Below are 5,000 nucleotides of genomic sequence, written 5' to 3' on the forward strand. Positions count from 1 at the left end.
GAAGATCGTTAAAGATAAAACCTAATTTAGAGACTGCAAGAAAAAAACTGCTAAAAGATGAAGAAATTGAATGCGCAAATAAGTATGAGCTGCTAAAGGGCTTGGAAGACATGGACTGAGATGATGTTTTTTATGAATGTTTTTATGTCTTTTATGAATGTTTTTATATTTTTTATGGTTTTAGGAATTGTGTCTTTTAATGCAAGAGGGCTTTTAGACATCAGGAAATTTGAAAAAGTGAAAGAAATGTGTAAACGAGAAGATGTGATTTTACTACAAGAGACAAACTGGAGGGAAGAATGTATGAACGAAATAAGAAAAAGGTGGAGTGGGGAAATGTTATACAATAATGGGGATGGGAGGCTAGGGAGAGGAGTTGCAATTTTATTAAAAGAAAACAGTGGGGTTTTATGTAAAACAATCTATAATGACAAAGAGGGAAAGTGTATGATATGTGAAATGGAGTATGAAAAGAAAAAAGTAATTATGGTGAATGTTCACGCCCCAACAGAGGAGAACAAAAAGAAAGAGTATTTTAATGTACTTAGAGATTATTTGAAGAAACACGAAAGAGTTATTATCATGGGTGATTTTAACACTGTTTTTAGTAAATTAGAAATGGCTGAGGGAATGGTTTTTAAAACAGATAAGGGGAGAAAAGAACTGAAAATATTGATGGAGGAAATGAATTTAATTGATGTGTGGAGAGAAAGGAATGAACAGACAAAAGAGTACTCAAGAAGACAGATAGTGGGGAATTTTTGTTGTCAAACAAGAATAGATTTTATTTTATGCACAAGAAATGTTGAAGGGTTTATAAACAAGATTAAATATGAAGAAACAAGTCTGAGTGACCATAAGCCACTTTTTATGAAGCTAGACTGGAGTAATGTGAAAAGAGGGCCAGGCGTATGGGTTTTAAACACAGCGGTTTTGAAGAATGAAGACTATGTTTTAAGTGTAAAGGAAATTATTCAAAAGGAAAAAGGGAATGAAATCTATAATGAGGACAAAAGAATGTGGTGGGAGAATGTGAAGTATTTAGTTAAAAAGTTTACGATAAAATATTGTAGACAATTACAAAATTGTAAAAAATATAAGGAAAAGGAGCTGAAAGAAAAACTAGAAAACGAATTGAAAAATGAGAATGGAAAAAATATACAAAAGATAAAAGAACTGCAAGAAAGATTGAAAGAAATGGAGGAGGAGAAATTTGAAGGTGCAAGATTAAGAAGCAAAGCAAAATTTACAGTAGAGGGGGAAAAGTGCACTAAATTTTTCTTTGATCTAGAGAAGAGAAGAGGGAAGTCAGAAATGATTAGAGAAATAAGGAGCAAAAATGGGAACGTAGTAGAACAACATGAGGAGATTTTGGAAGAAATAAGATCATATTATGAGAAATTGTTTTGCACAGAGGGAATAAAAGAAAAAGAAAAAGGGGAATTACTAAATCTAATAAAATCAAGAGTAGAAGAAGGGGAAAAAAGAGAATGTGACGAGGAGATAAGAGAAGAAGAAATAAAAAGAGCAATTAGTGGATTAAACAAAAAGAAAAGTCCAGGAATAGATGGGTTGGGAAGTGAATTTTATATTGTTTTTAAAGATATTTTATCTAGTATTTTAAAGGAAGTATATGATGAGATTTTTGAGAATGGTGAGATAAATAAAAGAATGGGGATGGGCTTAATGAAGGTGATATACAAAGGAAAGGGGGATAAAGTAGCTTTAAAAAACTATAGACCTATAACAATGCTTAATACTGATTTGAAGATTTTAGCCAAAGTTTTGGCTAATAGACTAAAAGAAGTGATGCCAAGCATAATAAAAACAAACCAAGCATATAGTATAAAAGGACGAGACATTGCGGATACGACTATGAGTATTAAAGACACAATTAGATATATAAATGATAAGCAGAAAGATGGTTTTTTAATTAGTCTGGACTTCGAGAAAGCTTTTGATAGGGTGGAGCATGACTTTTTATTTGGAGTGTTAAAGAGTTTTGGTTTTGGGGAAAATTTTATAAAGTGGGTTCAGATTTTATATAGAGGAGCGGTAACAAGGATAAAATGCAATGGGTTTTTAACAGACTGTTTTAAGATAATAAGGTCAATCAGACAGGGTTGTCCGTTATCTGCACTTTTATATGCTTTAGTTGCAGAACCACTGGGATTAGCTGTGAAGCACGAGGACAGAATAAAAGGAATAGAGGTAGAGGGGGGAGTGAATAAAATATTTCAATATGCTGACGATACCACATTAATACTACAAGATCTGGCAAGTGTAAAGCAAGCAATGGAAACAATACAACATTTTTGTAAGGGTTCAGGGGCTAAAATAAATGAGGATAAAACAGTATATTTGAGATTTGGGAGAAATGAGGCTTTATCTGGACATTTTACTTTTAAGGAAATGGATGAAATTAAAATTTTAGGCATTGTAATTGGGAGGGATGAAAAGAAAGCAGAAGTAACCATGTGGGAGGAAATTTTAGGAGGGATTGAACGGAGGCTGAGGTTTTGGAAATTAATGTCTTTAACTTTAAAGGGGAGGGTTTTAATTTTGAATGTTTTAATGGTTTCTAAATTATGGAATATTTTATATGTGTCATCAATGCCACTGTGGATGGAAAAAAGGCTGAAACAATGTTTTTTAGATTTTTTATGGGAAGGGAAACCTCCAAGAATAGCATATGCAACGTTAATTGGAGAAGTGGGCAAAGGGGGTCTAGGTTTAATAGACGTGGAGCAAAGAAAAAACAGTTTAAGAGTAAAAATGGTAAGGAAATATTTGGATGAAGACAATAAGGCAGCATGGAAAAGAACAATGGAATATTTTTTAAGTAAAAGTGGCAAATTTAATTTGGGAGATAATATTTTATGCATGAGGATGAAAAAATTCATGACAGAGGGTCTACCAGATTTTTATAAAGAATTGATTGGAGCATGGGGGAAATTTTTAACTTGTGTACATTTTAACATACAAGGACGCGAGAACATTTTAAATCAGCCTTTATTCTTAAACGGTGGCATTCTTAATCAAGAGAAAGTGGTGTTTTTTAGGAAATGGTGGGAGGTGGGAATAACAAGAGTAAGGGATGTTTTATATGAATTTAAGGAAGGATTTTTACCGGTACAGTATGTTATTGACGTAATGGATGAAGCGAAGGAGGATTTTAACAGACAAGACTTAATAAAAGAATACGACATAATCAAAAATGCCATACCTGCAGAATGGTTAACAAGAATAGAAAATATGGAAGAAAATAAACAAAGTAAAGATGTGATTGTAAGATTTGGCGAGAAATGGTGGAACTTGAAAGATAGTACTGTGAAAATGATTTATGGGTTTTTTAGAGATGGGGTTTTTAAGAAACCGCGTTCAAATGAGTACTGGATACGGATGTTTAAAGATGTAAATGAAGACAACATATGGGCTAATATAAAGGGCAAATTAGTACAGTCAAAAGTGGAGAATTTGGAATATTTGATCAGAAATAAAGCAGTTTTTACAGATATAATTTTAAACAAAATAGGGATGGAGGAAAGTGTCACATGTAAAGTATGTCAAGATGCAGATGAAGGATTCTTACACCTGTTTTTATATTGTAATGAGTTGAAAGATTTTAATGAGAAATGCAAAAGCATTATTTTAACTTTGAAAGGAGAAAGAGATGACAAACTTGAGTGGGAAAAGGTGTTGATGTTGGGAGTGAACAAAGAATGTAATAATGAAAAGCTCATAAATTTACTTGTGATGTTAATGAAAAGTGCAATATGGGAGAGAAGAGTTGCTGCAAAAAAGGAAAAAGCTGTATTCGATGTGTGGAATGTATTTAAGAGGAAGGTGGAGAAATATGTTGAATGTCTGTTTTATTATTTTAAGTTGGAGGACATGCAGGAGGCTTTTTATGATGTTTTTACTCAAGAAGTTTCAAAGATTTTAAATGACACAGGAATGAAAATGCCTTTTTAAAAATGTGATTATACCCTTTAAGGAGTTCTACTTGCAACATTTTATATTTAAAATGTGTTATTGTGAAGATATGATGTAATATGGACCTTTTTAATGTTTTGTCTGAAGTGAAATATGTATAAATAAGTGAATTGTATGAATTTTGAACAGTATAATAAAAAAAAAATAAAAAAAAATGGAAATGCCCGATCTCATCTGAACTCGGAAGTAAAGCAGGGTCGGGCCTGGTTAGTACTTGGATGGGAGACCGCCTGGGAATACCAGGTGCTGTAAGCTTTTCGAAGTGCTTCATTTGGCAGCTGATTTAAATAGCCAACGCTTGACAGCCTCTTTCGCTTACGGCCATACCACCCTGGAAATGCCCGATCTCATCTGAACTCGGAAGTAAAGCAGGGTCGGGCCTGGTTAGTACTTGGATGGGAGACCGCCTGGGAATACCAGGTGCTGTTAGCTTTTCGAAGTGCTTCATTTGGCAGCTGATTTAAATAGCCAACGCTTGACAGCCTCTTTCGCTTACGGCCATACCACCCTGGAAATGCCCGATCTCATCTGAACTCGGAAGTAAAGCAGGGTCGGGCCTGGTTAGTACTTGGATGGGAGACCGCCTGGGGATACCAGGTGCTGTAAGCTTTTCGAAGTGCTTCATTTGGCAGCTGATTTAAATAGCCAACGCTTGACAGCCTCTTTCGCTTACGGCCATACCACCCTGGAAATGCCCGATCTCATCTGAACTCGGAAGTAAAGCAGGGTCGGGCCTGGTTAGTACTTGGATGGGAGACCGCCTGGGAATACCAGGTGCTGTAAGCTTTTCGAAGTGCTTCATTTGGCAGCTGATTTAAATAGCCAACGCTTGACAGCCTCTTTCGCTTATGGCCATACCACCCTGGAAATGCCCGATCTCATCTGAACTCGGAAGTAAAGCAGGGTCGGGCCTGGTTAGTACTTGGATGGGAGACCGCCTGGGAATACCAGGTGCTGTAAGCTTTTCGAAGTGCTTCATTTGGCAGCTGATTTAAATAGCCAAC

The 5,000-nt window shown here is 35.3% G+C and overlaps 1 protein-coding gene and 4 non-coding genes across 5 annotated transcripts in view; all 5 read left to right on the top strand.

Moving 5' to 3' along the window:
- Positions 1-5,000, top strand: part of LOC148681160 (protein NLRC3-like) — a 345,676-nt gene that overhangs the window by 241,698 nt on the left and 98,978 nt on the right. The window lies entirely within an intron of this gene.
- Positions 4,310-4,428, top strand: LOC148681238 (5S ribosomal RNA). The gene has a single exon (XR_015944435.1). It is a non-coding gene; the product is annotated as a 5S ribosomal RNA (ribosomal RNA).
- On the top strand, positions 4,487-4,605 carry LOC148681239 (5S ribosomal RNA). The gene has a single exon (XR_015944531.1). It is a non-coding gene; the product is annotated as a 5S ribosomal RNA (ribosomal RNA).
- On the top strand, positions 4,664-4,782 carry LOC148681240 (5S ribosomal RNA). Its single transcript, XR_015943370.1, has one exon. It is a non-coding gene; the product is annotated as a 5S ribosomal RNA (ribosomal RNA).
- LOC148681241 (5S ribosomal RNA) lies at positions 4,841-4,959 on the top strand. Its single transcript, XR_015944355.1, has one exon. It is a non-coding gene; the product is annotated as a 5S ribosomal RNA (ribosomal RNA).

Source organism: Danio rerio, chromosome 4 (genome assembly GCF_052040795.2).
Source record: "Danio rerio strain M-AB ecotype USA chromosome 4, GRCz13ab, whole genome shotgun sequence".
Taxonomy (NCBI): Eukaryota; Metazoa; Chordata; class Actinopteri; order Cypriniformes; family Danionidae; genus Danio; species Danio rerio.